Source organism: Dermacentor andersoni, chromosome 3 (genome assembly GCF_023375885.2).
Source record: "Dermacentor andersoni chromosome 3, qqDerAnde1_hic_scaffold, whole genome shotgun sequence".
In the NCBI taxonomy this organism is placed as follows: Eukaryota; Metazoa; Arthropoda; class Arachnida; order Ixodida; family Ixodidae; genus Dermacentor; species Dermacentor andersoni.
In genome coordinates, this window is record NC_092816.1 from 21148784 (window position 1) to 21164006 (window position 15223).

Here is a 15223-nt window from a genome sequence, read left to right on the forward strand (position 1 = left end):
GTAGCTGTGTTCATACTTAGCCAAGTCGCCATTGATTTGCTTGCGTAAAGCACGCAATCGAATCCGTATACGGATGGGTGTACTTTGAGTATCATGTTTCAAACATGGTGGTGACTAGCGCCACCATGCTCGTTATTTCTATCATAAAGCAGAAGGTAGCGCCGTCCCTTGACTGAAAGGGTCGGTATGCCTCAGATACGCTAGTCTGCAATATCTGTGATAAAATTTCGTAGAGAAAAATCCTCAGCATCCTCTCGAAGACACTAGAAAAAGACGTGTTTGTTCAACTCCTTATCTCAAGAATTGCCAAGCAGCATAATTGCAGTCCAGTGCTCTACTCCGATGAAGTGTTTCGGGCGTACCGGGTAACATTGTTTCCTTATCTTCAAACAACAATACCCCCGTACAACGTGCTCAGCGGTGATTCATAATTGACATGAATGTAATAATGGGCTCGTTTCCAAACTTCCACACTGATACCTAGCAGCGCGAGAAGTGGATACTCGGTGGAGCAGCTTACAGGACGAGCGTAGTCTACAGGACCCTGCACGTAGAACGCTCGTCTGAGTTACACCTTCCCATTTAACTATGCATCACAATCTCAAGTTATCAAATCAGTGAATTGATCATAAGGATTATTTGGTAGTTAGAAGCACTGAGAGAAAGACGGCGTCCTGGCGTTTTTGATGCGTCTCAAGGCAAAGAGTACGAAGCGCGTCCTAAACACTTTTGAGCACTAGATCTCCCCGTGGTGTAGTCGGGAGAGCACCGGTCTTAGTACAGTGTGGCGAGGTTAGATACAGGCGTTAAACCTGTAAGTACTAGGGTTCTTGGTTACGCACGCCTAACCAACGTAACAAGTACGTAGCACGGGTGCTCCCGTGACGCTGCGGGGAAGTGGAGAAGCAGGCTTCTCCTTACAAAGACGCTTGCTGTGAGAAAGCCAGTTGTGACGATTGTGTTCGTTGGAGCTTCGCACACATGCACACACGCATGTGCTGGTGTTCAGTTTTCTTATTTATTTATTTATTTATTTATTTATTTATTTATTTATTTATTATTCATTGATTTAGTTAGTTTAGTGTTCCAAAGGTACATGCTGGTTACGACAGACGCTGTAGTAGAATATTTCAGGTCAATTTCGACGATCCTTTAACGCGAGCCTAATACCAATCCGGCTACATCAAAACACGGCCACCGCGGCCGACTACCAAACCCCTACCTCATGCTCAGCAGCATAAAATCATAATGACTGAGCCAACACCATAGGCACTTATGTCGTAACACTCTATGAACGGAATGCACAACCCCATTCCCTCCCACCTTGCCCTCATATGATATTTCTGGAAGCCTAACAGACTTCTCAGCATTACTGAAATGTTTAAATCTGCACACCGCGCTGAGTCATGCTATAAACCAGCAAATACCCATACCTACTGTACCTCTTATATTCAGGGACGCCATGCTACAATTTTGCGCGTAATGTTGTTTTCACAGTTCAGTTTGGTAGCTTATAACGCCTAAGAGCAGCAAGAATATTGCGGCAGAGGCGCTTCGCGTGCTTAGCCATCGGCCATACACTCTATTGTTTACAGCATGCAAGTCTTTTCTCAAATGAGGGTGCACAGGCAACTCAGACACCACACATCAGCGTGCAAATGTGAACGTCAAATACAAGGACGCGTTTCGTCGCTCGAGGTAGCACCACAACACATTCACGAGACTTCAGCACTAAAGAAATATCTTCCCCAAGTGAGGATTTCACCAGCAACAATGCCTATCACTGCCCCCACGGAGTCTCGCGCACCTTACGTACGCTATTAGAAATGTGTTAATTTCTAATAGCGTACGTAAAAAAAAAGCATAAAAAGCGCACGTAAAAAGAAAGCACGCAAATGAATCCCTAGAGCAGTTGGCAAATAATGTTCCAAGGGAGCATTATATGTGTGCATGCAGGCGGTACACGTCGTTACAGCGGGACCTACTGCTGGGCGCGGTCATGGTGACGGTCGTCGGCTCCATTGCCACCCCACGGGGAAACACGGCCAACGTCTTCCTGTTCAGCTACTTGCAGATGTGAGCAAGCCGGCGAGAGCGAAGGCCAGACGGCTTAAGCACGATCAGGGTCTTATTTGGAATCCAATTTTAACGGTGACTTTATCTGAGGAGCGCGGTGTGACTGGTTTGGGCAGCGGAAACTGATGAGCTAATTAACGATGGCTCCCTCAAACTAACCGAAACCGCTCTCGAAGGTCATACTTTTGCTGCACTGTGGGTGCCTAAAGCGATTGGTGAAATCCGCAAAGAGAGTCGTCATTATTCCTTTTATTTTATAGCTTATAGGCAGTGTTTTCTCGCTCTCCGCTGCTGCTACATACGTAGGTAGGTTCACGGCTATGGCGTTGCGCCGATGAGTCGCAAAAGCTGCTTCCGAACTCTCGTATGGTATTCATATTGAGTACAGGGACAGGTTTTTGTGTTCACGACTAGTATTACTGATCTCGCGATGAACTTCAAGCTAGCTAGCCTGCCTTGCCAATTCTCCCAGTTAGAGAGCTGTCTTAATGTCCTGGTGACGGTAAACTGCAGCTTCAAGTGACAGTATTACAAAGTTTAAAAGCTAACTCTTTTAGTGCGTTTAAGACCTCGCACCTTGAGCTTGCCAAACCTCTGTTGCAACAAAAACGGCATGTGAACCACCAAATCGAAAAGTCGAGGGGGCTTCACCGTGTAATCCCTCATTTAGCAACATACAGATATTGCAAATTTTCAAGAAGAAATCGGGTTCCTAATCGAAATCTGGCGCATGGAAAATGAGCATTGCATGGCTAAAATGAAAAGCGCGCATTTATCTGTCACTCGTAAGAAAAGAGACGTTCAAACTCTACACCAAGTACAGGCGAGATCAACCAGGTTCTGAGAGCCACGCTGTGTGGAAAAGCGAACAAAGTTATTCGCATAGGAGCCTACACGAAGAGAGGGAAATTTTGCCAAATTGGTCAAGGTTTCAGAAAAGGCTCGTAAACGTGGATGACGTGCACACCGCGCTCTCTTCGACCGCAGGAGGTTCTCGAACTTCGTGCTGCACATAACCAGCTGGATGATGATCATCTTTCCCGTTGTTGGCTGCGCTCTCATGGCCTGTCTCTCCGTCATGTACTTCGCCCTAGTGCGACAATAGTGAGTCATCTTCTCTGCATTGGCTTTTCCGTGGTGGGGTAAAGCGAAGCGATACATTTGAGAACTACCGGTGCTTTTTTTTTACAAGGAAAAGAAAGGAAAAGTATACTCTTGATCGTCTTCTTCCAGAGCCAAAATACCGCTATGAGAACCGCTTAGTAGGGAACTCCGGAATAATTTATACCACCTGGGGTTATTTTAACACTGTGGGAAGCTCTGACGTGAGCAGCCCCAGACACTGGTGGCAGCGGCATCGCAACAACAGAGGCGGAAGAGGAGAAACACTCCAGCCACGGCTGGGGCCTTCTGGCTAGGACACTGGGGGCATTGAGTCTTCCATAATGCGCAGGCCCAAAGCAGGGCACACAAGTGCTTTTGCATTCCGCCCTCGTAAAAGTTCGGTCGGGAACCGAACCCGCGACCTCATGCTAAGCAGTCGACCATTAGCCACAGACGTACCGCAACCCGTAGACCTCTCCTTTTCTTGAGCTAAGCACTATTGTTCCTGTATCTTGTGAGATATGGCCACGCTTGTCCATCACAAATTCGTACAAAACAGGTGAGTCTGTTCTTTGCAGAAGCCTATTGAATAGCTTGTCACTAGTGGCGTTAAATATGATATGCCAATGGGAAAGTCTCATTAGACGTGAGAGTATTAGCTTTTCGTGCGGTTTTCTTGCTTGCAAAAAATCTCAACTCCTAAATTTATTTTTATCTTGCTTCCGTTTTACAGCGATGCCGAAGAGGACGAGAATGCACGTTTGGAGATCCTCAAGGTCATCGAGAAGCAGAGTGAAGACCTTGGAGCGCTGACGTGAGTTGAGCGCGCGCGCGCGCGTTTCGCTACACGTGAGTTTGGCATCCTTCAGAATCAGTGCGTCGCTTGAATTTCACGAAAGGCTTCAGTAGGTCTGTTTATGCTTAGTATGGCAACTGGCGCTTAATGAATCTTAGAACCCACATCCGCCAGCATGGCCCGCTGGTCGTTGTCCTTTTAACATTGGTAGTTTCTGTACTCGCAGACACTGTGGCGAAATCTATAGGTCTTCTCTTCTTCACGAGGTGCTCCGTAAGAAAATTGAAAGAAATCAGCATTGTAACTAAATCACCCTTTGACTAACAATGTGTTACTACAAAACTGGAAAACACCTAGTGAATTTATAGTTGCGCAAACTTACTGCTAACTGTTAGCCATGTAACATGTGACCATTTTTCTCGTATCAAGCTGAACACGCAGGTGAACAACGTCACTCTACGGTGTAACAAAACAGCTCGCACCACTGCGTTTTCATCTTGCTTCACGTCTTCGAAGCTGCAAATCTTCAAACATTCGCGTCTGCAAATCGTCTTTCGCGGTTTGTCGTCGCCACTTTATCCGTCCTCACCGCCCAACTTTGCGATGACTGAGCTATGAGTGGCATGGCTGAAGGCTTTTCGGGACAGCAACAAACTGCAAATGATTTTTTTAAGTCATTGCTAATCCCTTTCAGGAGACGCAATCGGCACTTTTCGTTGCACTGTGTAGGTTATCTTGGTCCGAATTATCTGCCCGACCATGCACGATAGATAAGTTTCGGGCGTTTAACGCGATAAATCGTGCAAGATATGGCTGAATAAATAAAACAGAAAAGAAAGTCGCGAAACCCAGGAATGGCTTGTGTGCTACAGATACGCGACACACAAGAGTCTGATCTGACGTAATAGTTCTGCAGAAACCCGCAAGGTGGAGATAAGTAATTAATAAAGGGAAAAATTAGACGTACACCCAATCGTGGCAATTGCTACAAGAGAAACCCATACGGGTTCCTCGAAAGAAAAACCTCGCAGTTGAAGAAAACTTTTTTTTTTCAACTGCGAGGCTTTTTTTCCACCTGGGTTGCCCAGATGGTAGAGCGGCTGCCCCGGTCCGGTGCCGGGTTCGAGTCCCGGACCAGGACGAATTTTTCTTCAACTGCGAGGCTTTTCTTTCGAGGAACCGGTATGGGTTTCCCTTGTAGCAATTGCTGCGATTGGATGGACGTCTCATTTTCCCCTTTATTGTTCGTCTGATCTGTCCATCACCAGCGTTGACAATGAGTTCGAAACAAAAGGCGATAGACACGCGTCACATGACAGAAGGCACTCGATAGACGCGCAAAAATTACAAGCTACCCTACCGACACTCATGTGTGTCACTGGTATTTGCTGTAAACCCGCCTGTACATTTCCTTCCGTTACGTCCTTGACATCAGGCCACCTCACTTTAAATATATATCAAATTTTATTTTAGTTTTATTGATTGTACTCTAGCGGCCGAAACTTTTGCTCTAGCCTTTGAGACGCGTTGCTGTCATGTCAACTCCTTGAAAAAACAAAAGAAATTTCAGCAATGCGATATAACGTCCTATCGTCGCGGCGATTCGATATTATCGCCCCATGTATCAACAGCAAAATGTATCGTAAGCCTTAGGAAAAGTTTCTTTTGTCGTGAGGACAGGAGAATATTTTCGTCGTTCAGTGCACAGATGCGACACAAACGTTTGTTGCATTTCAGTATATTTTCTGTCGCCTTTATTGTTTTCTGGTTTCAAGCAGGAGTGTTACTGGTGCCTCGCAGGCCCGTCGAACGTCTCGTTATCGTCGCGGTCGTCGTGACCGCCGCACTCTGGCTCGCCGTCCACGTGATCGCCTTCTTCGCTAACGGCGGACGCTTCACGAGCCTCAGGTTTCTTGCCGCACCTCTCCCTGTTTATTTCAATCAATTAATGCCGAGTTTGTTTTCGTTCTCGGAAATAAAGAGACGGGACTATAGAAGCCATGCTTCGGCTTGACTGAAGTCCCGGTACATTACCACATGGTAATATTGAAACGTACATAAATTCACAATAATTGCACTGTGAACTAATTAACTAATTTATTATTAATCACCTAATTAATTAATTCATTAGGTAATTCTAGCTATGCATAAGTAAAATTTGGCATTAACAAGAAAATGTTGATTTATTTTTCGTTGTCCAGCATATCTCCTGTTTTTAAGCAAACGAGTGCCGCGAAAATCCGCTAGGTGGGAGAAGCTCTGTTTATTGTTTATTTGTTTATTGTTTATATCAGTGTCTCCCAAAAGCTGTAAAGCCTTGGCGACAGGTCACTAGTACATACAAGAGCATAATAAAATATGAAAACAGAACAGCATTTCCCGCAGTATTGCATGCTAAAATAAACATACAAGGGATGAGTTTGTATAAGAAACTTAAGCATACGCGCTTGCTGAACTCAATTACGTCAAGCATCCTGGGCGTCAACTTAACAGAAACATTCAATTAAAAAATTAAATTATGAGGTTCTACGTGTCAAAACCACAATCTGATTATGAGGCACGCCGTAGTGGAAGACTCCGGGATAATTTGGACCACCTGAGGTTCCTTAAAGTGCACCTAAATCTAAGTATACGGGTGTTTTCGCATTATGTTTCCATAGAAATGCGGCCGCCATGGCCGGGATTCGATCCCGCAGACCCTCAACTGAAAATACGCATGTCAGATGAGCCGGCATTGTACACGTGCCGCAGGCGTGTTACGAGAAAGGTTAGGGTAAAACACGTCGAAACACCCCCTGGTTTTCAGTGACAGAACCCGTGAAAGGCAAAATTGTAATTCATTCGGAACTAGCAGGAACATTTAAAAAAAATAGAATGGGTGTTGTTTTTAGTTCCCCAACATATTTCGGTGGATTACAATCTTCTGTTTCGTTCAGCGTACAGTGTATAGCTCTAATGCAACAGCTTTTCTTTACGAGATATCGTTTAAAAAGCTCGGGATTCTTCGTATATTTAAAGCTGCGTCTCTAGGAGTGAACTGAGGATTCGAGGTATGAGTTGCGACACTTAAAGCGACCACTGACCGAATGGCTGGTTGATAGAGGACACAAGCTAAACCCAACCAGTCGCGCCAGTAGAGATAGGTCACCAACTGGAAGTAGTTCATGCGAAAAAAAAAAAGGAATTATAACAAAAAGCATTGCAGCTTAATTCATTTAGAGCTACCTTCTCGAAAGGTCTGCCCTCCAAACATGGTTGACGCACACGAGAACAAAACTTTTTGTAATGGAAGAAAGGGACAAGGAAAGTGATGTCGATGCGTATTATACAACAAGTGAGCGTCTCGCATGAGAATGAGCTTTCAATGTGCGATATGTGCAGAGGATTTGCAACCAACGTCTCGAGCAGCAGCAGCAACAACAACAAAAAAAGCATTACTTTGACCTGCCATCATTGATGTTTCCTCTGACAGGCATGCATTCGCGGAAACCTATCCGGCTTTCCGATCTTTCAGTATGTGCTGAGGTTTAGGATTGGTTTAGATTTCGGTAAATAAGGTACGCATCAGACATTTGCAGAAGATCGAGAATATATTATTGCTACAGTTGTTTCCAATCTCAGGTGTGTCAATCCAACTTCAATCTAATCACATGTGAACAGCAAGGCGCAACTGGTGAACAGCAGTGTAGCAACATAAAGGAACACTGAAAATAAAAATATTTTAAGCCGTATTCGTGAATTACTTTACTATAATGCCAAAATAATAACACCACTCTAACCGCAAGGGCGAGAGTGGTAAGCCAAAAAGGACGCAAAATCGAAATGTGGGTGGCGACGCCGCCTTCAGCCTGCCGTGACGTCATGAATTTTGACAGCGCCTCCTCAACCCTAGTGAACGTATCAGTAAAGATGGACTACGCGGTATCCTAAAGGAGCCAAATACTGGATTTAGCAAGTTTCGGGAACTTTTAATGAGCCGCAATGGTCAAAATACACGAAAGAGCATTGTGAAATACGTTACGTCACACTGATGTACCGCTACTGAAATTTCGGCGCAAAATTCAGCACATGGAACTTTAAACTTCCCTTTCTTTTCTACTAATCATCCTATTACCCGCAAATTTGCAAAAAAACAGTGTTTCCCTGTACTTAGATTTAGGTGCACGTTAAAGATCCCCAGGTGGTCGAAATTTCCGGAATCCTCCACTACGGCGTGCCTCATAATCAGAAAGTGGTTTTGGCACGTAAAACCCCATAATTTATTTTTTTTTTAAACAGTGTTTTTGGAAAATACTTTATCACTCCGACGGACTCAGTGTTCCTCTTTAGCGTAACTTTAAGCCGGTTACTGAGGGCGACAAGGAGTGGGATTGCAATCGAGTGGCGACGCCATTAACCTTCTTCAGTTATTCAAACAACCTATTCGCCCGCCGGGTGAAATGAAGCGTCATAAATGTGCGCACCGGAAAAGCCTTTGTCACGATATACATAACTAAACATTAGGAAGCACTGCGATTCATCTGTTTCCGTTAGTTTCTCATCTTGATAGATAAACGTGACTGATTATTATGCGAAAAATCTCTTTACATCCTCCACGAATAACGACACGGTATAATAGGTAGGACGAGACAAGGAGACCAAACGAAAACTGCAAGACTGCGTTTGTTACTGCCACATTCGCTTTAGCCATGAGCATGTTACCGGTACGCTTGTCCGTTGTTCACAGCGATCAGCAGACCCTGGTGCTGGACTACTTGCTGGTCGCACTGCTGTCGTCGGTCGCCGCCCAGTGGCCCGCAGGCCGGACGGAGGAGGGCGCGGCCGCCCCGAGTCCGCCGTGCGCCGTCGACTGGCGCGCCCTGGTGCCCCACATACTTTGGGGACCGCTCATCATCCACGGCTCAGTGTCGTGCATCGGACGTGCTCTGCAGGTACGCAGGCGCATGAAACGGGACGACGGTGAGCGGATCGGGGTTTAGGGCAAAATGCAACGCATAAGGGCTTTCCCAGGCGGGGCGACGACTGTCTACTCGGTCTTCTTGTTTGTGGTCCGATTAAGTGGCATACTGTGTCGTAACGTTAGCTGCGCGACACACGGTGCATGAGCATTCTATACCGAGAGGAAAGCCGGGAGAGCTGTGAAACGCGTTTACCGTCCCTTTACGAATGACTTAGCTGTTATTCATCGGTGATAGCTGAAAAATACAAAATGTCTGGCGAGTTGGTGCTGCTTTAAAGTTGATATGGCGACGCCATTCATGCGGGGACATTTTGAGTGTCGTGTATCCTATCCGATCGCGTCCATATATGTCCATATTGCGGTTTTAGTATCTATGAATTCATTGCTCGTGCCTAATCACTCGTTTTTAATTAATGCCTGGTTCACACCGGGTGCACAGCTGACGGGGCTTAATTTCCAGTGACAAAAATGTATATCGGACTGATCGCTAGGGCGACAGTTTTCTCGGCAAAATTCGCCTTTTTTTGCGCTATAAGTGCTTAGCTCTCGAGTGTGAACGGTATACTCGCGTAGAGGAACACAACAACGCGTCCATGGCCTCGTTCTTCGCAGGTGAGCGGTGCGGCGTACTGGATCCAGGCGCTGTTGAACGAGTTCAACCTGTTCCCGCCGACGACGATCCAGATCGTGCTCACCGTGCTTTCCTCCGTGCTCACCGAGTTCGTCAGCATTGACGTCACTGTCGCCACGCTGCTGCCCATCGTCGTCGACCTGGCGAGTATACAACCACCACACGCTGCGCACGCGTAATGAACGCACCTACACCCATCGCACATGGACATCATGTGCGCGCACACACCGGTGATTGACAAAAAAACGTTACCTTCTCCGAGCCCGCGGTATCCAGATGAAGCTCGGTCATCGATAGCGTTCTCCAAGCGAACCCGGTTAAGCGGCACATCGCGTCGAGAAAAGAGCCCTAAAGAAACGAGAGGTGCTCGAGTATACGAAGATGTTCTCTGCACCTTGAAGATTCCCGATGCTTCAGAAAGTGGCTTCAGTTATTGAAAACACTGGCTGCAGTTCTTAGAACGTTTTTAGAAAATATTGATGAGGTCGCCACCGATTCCCGGTGTGCGTACAACAGTATTTGTTATTCCGAAGCTTCTGAACACCAAGTTGCCACGCTCCGATCTAGCTCACCTTCTTGCGCTAAGCTTTCAGGGTGCCTTTTCCACTTCTTTAGCGAGAGGCAACTATGTGCGGATCATCCCAAATTATTTCACGTCATTTGTAAAGGAACGGTAAGCAAACAAAGATTATTACGGCGAGAACGCACATGGGTGGCCCTCTCCTCTCGTTTACAATGGTATAAGGATAGCAGTCGTAGAAAGAGATTCGGCGATAACGCTAAATGTCTCCAAATCACTATACAGACAAGAAAAACCCACGAATATTCCCAAGCACAAAAGGCCGCACCAAGCGTTTGGAGAATCCGACAAGCAAGTTGGGAGAAACGCAAGTACACATGCGCATAGGTCGCACCAATCTCCAGAATGCAGTAAGTCTGATGAAACCTGACAAGCGTCTATGGCAAATCAGTCCCGCGGAAATCCTCAATCTGAAAAAAACTTTCATGAAAGGAAAATATATCATCCGCCCGATGATAGCGTGCTGCTACAGAGGAAACCTATGCGGGATTCTCAGAAATTTGAAAGCTTTGCACTTTTAAAAATTCGTAACGGACGCGGAACCCGGCACAAACGCCATTCCTGGGTGGTCACTCTTAGATTTCGGCTAATCAGGAGGCTATCAGATTGCAGGATGAAGCACAAATAATCGATAACTCGAAGCGTAGGGGTGCCGCATGTGTCAGATCAGCTCCTCGGAAATCCTCAAAGTGGAGGAAGATTCAGGAACGGTCCAGAGCCATTCAGTATGTAAGAATGGTTTATATAGCTTTGCGGTATATATACTGTCAGGTAAGTGATCCCCTGTTTGTGCAGGCCCTGAAGATACCCTGCAACCCGCTGTACTTCGCCATTCCCGTGGCAGTCGCGTCGTCCACGACGCTCGTCCTGCCCACGGCCGCCATGTCGATCGCCATCCTCGACGACGTGCTCTCTCCGAGCCGGCGCAAGATGGTGAGTCACGTCGCGTTCGACCATTCACGCACCAGCACAGCCCTTGGGTGCGCGCTGCATCTGCCTGCGACAAAAAACGGTGTCACCGCCATATCGCGCCCTTCGGCGATGGCTGTCTCCTTGATTATTAAAAAAAATAACGAATTCGAGACAAAATGTAAATTTTTTGGTAACAGCGATAGCAATCATCACAAATCGCGCTATAATCGTCAATATAATTTTCTTTGAACGAATGCCTAATTAAGTTCTAATGAATAAATTTATGGGGAATTTTGTGACTGCCCAACTGAAGGCAAGTTTTTGAAGTATAAACCTTTGCTAGACACCCTTCTTAATGCTGCGGCTTTGAGAGCAGCCGAAAGCGCGGCGAAATGCGTTGCTTGTTAACACGCGTACATATGTTTGTTCTACCTCTGGATAAAGTTAGGCGTCAGTGTAGAGGTTGTTCTGCCATTGTGCATGTAAATCGCATTGCGCGATTGCCTTAATAAATTATGCACTTCAACATCCCGAAACTACACAGTTGGTTATGAGACGCTGTAGTGAAAGGTATCGAGTTAATTTCGAACCCCGGGGGTTCGTTAACGTGAACCTCAGTCAACACAGAATATAACATATATATATATATATATATATATATATATATATATATATATATATATATATATATATATATATATATATATATATATATATATATATATATATATATATATATATATATAATATTTTGTAATAGTGAAATGTCTGCACCCTCCTCTGTAAGTGTGAAGGAGCAGCTTTCCTTCTTCGTGACACATGAGTAAAAATTGAGGTGGCTTCCACTGGCGTCATCCTGGGCGCCATGTTGGTAAACAAGCACGGTAAGCAACTTCGTCCGTTCACGTCTCGCGCGGCTCCAACTCTCTCCAACACAGCCGGTAAGGCAGGGGCCTCCCCTGAGGTTTCCTTCCTCTTGGAAGCTGGTTACCCGCCGCAGTGGATACGATACACTGACATCATCCTAGACGCCGTATTGGAGAACCATCACGGGTAAGAAGCTGCGTCCGTGACGTCACGTGCCAGCTACCTTACAACTCTAGATGTTGTTCAGTACAGCGCTGACTTCTTTTTTTCAGGGGGGAGGGGAGAGAGACTGCCCCTGTCATTGCTCTCGAGAAAGTATCGAGCTGTTGTCCAAACGCTGGCACGGGCGGGAGACTATACAGTCCTCTTTCTTCGTATGTCACTCTCAATGCTGCAGCTCATCCACGGCACGGTGGTGAAGGTGGTGACGCTGACGTCGCTCATCTTCTCGATGAACACGGTGGGCGAGATGATGTTCTCGTGGAGCGAGTTGCCCAGCTGGGCGCAACAGCAGCCGGTGCCCAACGCCTCCTCGGCCGCTGCCATCCAGCGGCTCCTCCGGGGCCTCTGAAACGCTACGCCGCTCGCAGCCACGCCTCCCGTGCGCTGCGCCGTGACGGGCCACGCCGAACTGCCGGCTGCTTGTTGGCGAAAACTTTGTTGCATTTCTTTCTTGATCTACGCGTGCTTACGGAACGCTTAAGTGCGACGACGGCTGTTGCCGCACTGCACCTGTTATCGAGCCCCCTGGAAGACGTGAAGGCGTTTTCGCGTGCGTTGCGTGATCGGTAAAGGCTGCGCTCCCAAACGAGGCCGCAACTCGCTCGGACCTCGGCCGCGCTCTTTTGCCAAAAACATTCGACCCTGATCCTTTCATTCTGCTGGTGCATGTATGTCGAACATATAGTTCTATTTTCTAAGCTATTGCTGTGGTCTTTTTCTACTCTTCAGACTACTCTCCGAAACGCCAAAAAATTAGCAGGGTTGTCAGCTCCTAGAACTCTTTCCCGTCCTAGCTCTGTCGTCTTTCCGCTCGTCCTACTCCTTCTTTATGTTGCTGACCAGTGTCCAGGTGTCAGCAGCGCGTAGACAGCTACGGTGTGGTCTGCAGGCATATGCAGGCTTGACGATATTCTCTCTCTCTCTCTCTCTCTCTTTCTCTGTGTGTGCGTGTGCGTGCGTGCGTGCGCGCATGCGCGCGCCGTGCGCGTTCGTTTACTCCTTCATCACGGGTACCTAATAGCATAAGTTCTTTTTTTCCGTTGTAGGCAGATCTCTGTCGAACTCTATACAGCATGTACGGGTAGGTAAGTCAAGGAGCTTCTTTTTTCCCTTCATCACTTTTCTCGAACATATCTTTCTGCGAAAAATGTGTTTATATTTACTTCACCTTCAGTATCGAGTTTATAGTGCTCGGAAAGAAGAAATATCAATAGGTAGTGTTCCACGACAAATTGCTTAAAAAAGCACACACGCTAAATAAGGGCGTGTACAGACAGCACTGGCTGTACGTACGTATTTTATTTCCTTGCGTCGGAGGGTCGATCCGTTTCGTATGCCTATAAGTTTACAGGTTAACAGTCACTTAATACTAAAGAAAACTCCGTGAGGCATGCGTGGTGTCATTAAGCTCGATATGCGTGATCAGCAGTCAATCAGATATTTTTCAAGAAGCACTTAAGGTGTGTCACAGTTCGGTCTGCCAAATGTCATAATTTTGTGAGAGAGAAATTGCCTTATTCTCGTCATATCTTCGGAGGGTGGGTTTCCTAGACCAGGGGCGCTATAACGTAAAACTATTCCAAACTTTTCTATTCCAATTCTGCAATCAGCCATTCGCGATTGGCCAAAAACTTTTTTAGACCACTCCCACTTCACACCTGTCTGTCACGCGACGTCACGAAAACCGTGATACCTCCCCATCTGATATGACGTGTACACACTGATCATGCATGATTCGATCGAACAAAAGCAAAAGTTATTTCTGATTAGACGCCTTTTAGCCATCAGCCCTCGGCTATTGGTCAAAAATTTTCGGGCTGCACCCACTTCACCTGCCTGTCACGCGACGTCACGAAACCGCGAAAACTCACCGCGTCAAAGTGACGTGTACGCGTTAAATATGCATTAATATGCCGAACAAAACTGAATTTTTTTTCTGAATAGTCGCAGGCTGCCCCGTTCCGAAAGGAATAAAAGATGGCTGCCGCCGATCGCTCAGGCACTGGCTCTCGCTCCTGCCGGAGACCATGGGTTTATTTGTGTGCAATAAAACTTCTTGCGTGGCCGTGTAACATTTTCGAGCACTTTCGGCACTTTTACGTCCTCGTTCTGCCAACTCTTCTTTGCTGATGATCAGTTTTAGCGTCATTCTTAAGCTTCCGTTGCATGCCGCCGCGATTGTCGACGAGCCGCCGCAAGCTAATTAAGGGAAAGCGGACCAATCGCAGACTCCGGCACCACCCTCTTCATCGGGTTACCGATTTTCAGTGCAGGGGCTCGGCCCCGTGGAATCTCTCTCCACTTGAGCGTTCTCCTCGCGACTTGTGAGCCAATCAGACAAGACAAGCCGCTCAGTGTAGGCAATGTTATTCATTTTTCAAGCAAACAAAAGTGATCTCCTATGAACGAGGAGAGCGTTTGATTGATCTGCTCAGACAAACCTGCGGGTGACCGCCCGATGCTTGCGTCAGCGGTTACACAAATTTGACGTCAGGAGATTGGAATAGAAATATATTGGAATAGTTTTACGTTATAGGGCCCCAGAAAACTATCATTTTCTTGGTGAACTGGGTATTTCCTAGACAATTTCCTTGAACTATATCGCAGCCTGAAAAACCGAGCAATTTGGCTGGTTGATTTATCGGAGACCTTCAGGCACACTTTTTTTTTTTCCGAGCACGGGACACCGCATACTGAAGGTGGAGTAAATATATACATATTTTGAGTCGAAAGATGTGAGGAAAGGGCACCGCAATTTCAGGAACCCTAAAGCCCTTGAATGTTTTCGTTAATAAAGCACAGCGTCAGCATGCGTTCAATTTTTTTTCTAACAAGCTGGACATTTCCTCTTACAATTCGAACTTTCACCACGTGCGTTCCGCGTGTTGTTGTTCGCACTTTGCGTTTCAATATTTTGTTTTATTTGAACTTTTTCCTGGTATTCTGACCAAGGATTGAGGTAGTCATTTTAATATTGCAGTTTCTGAGAATTTACTCATCAGTAAGTGAGGTTTGTTTATGTATGTGTGTCCTTCCTTCATGCACCTACCTCCGAGTTCTTCCCGCTGACATCAA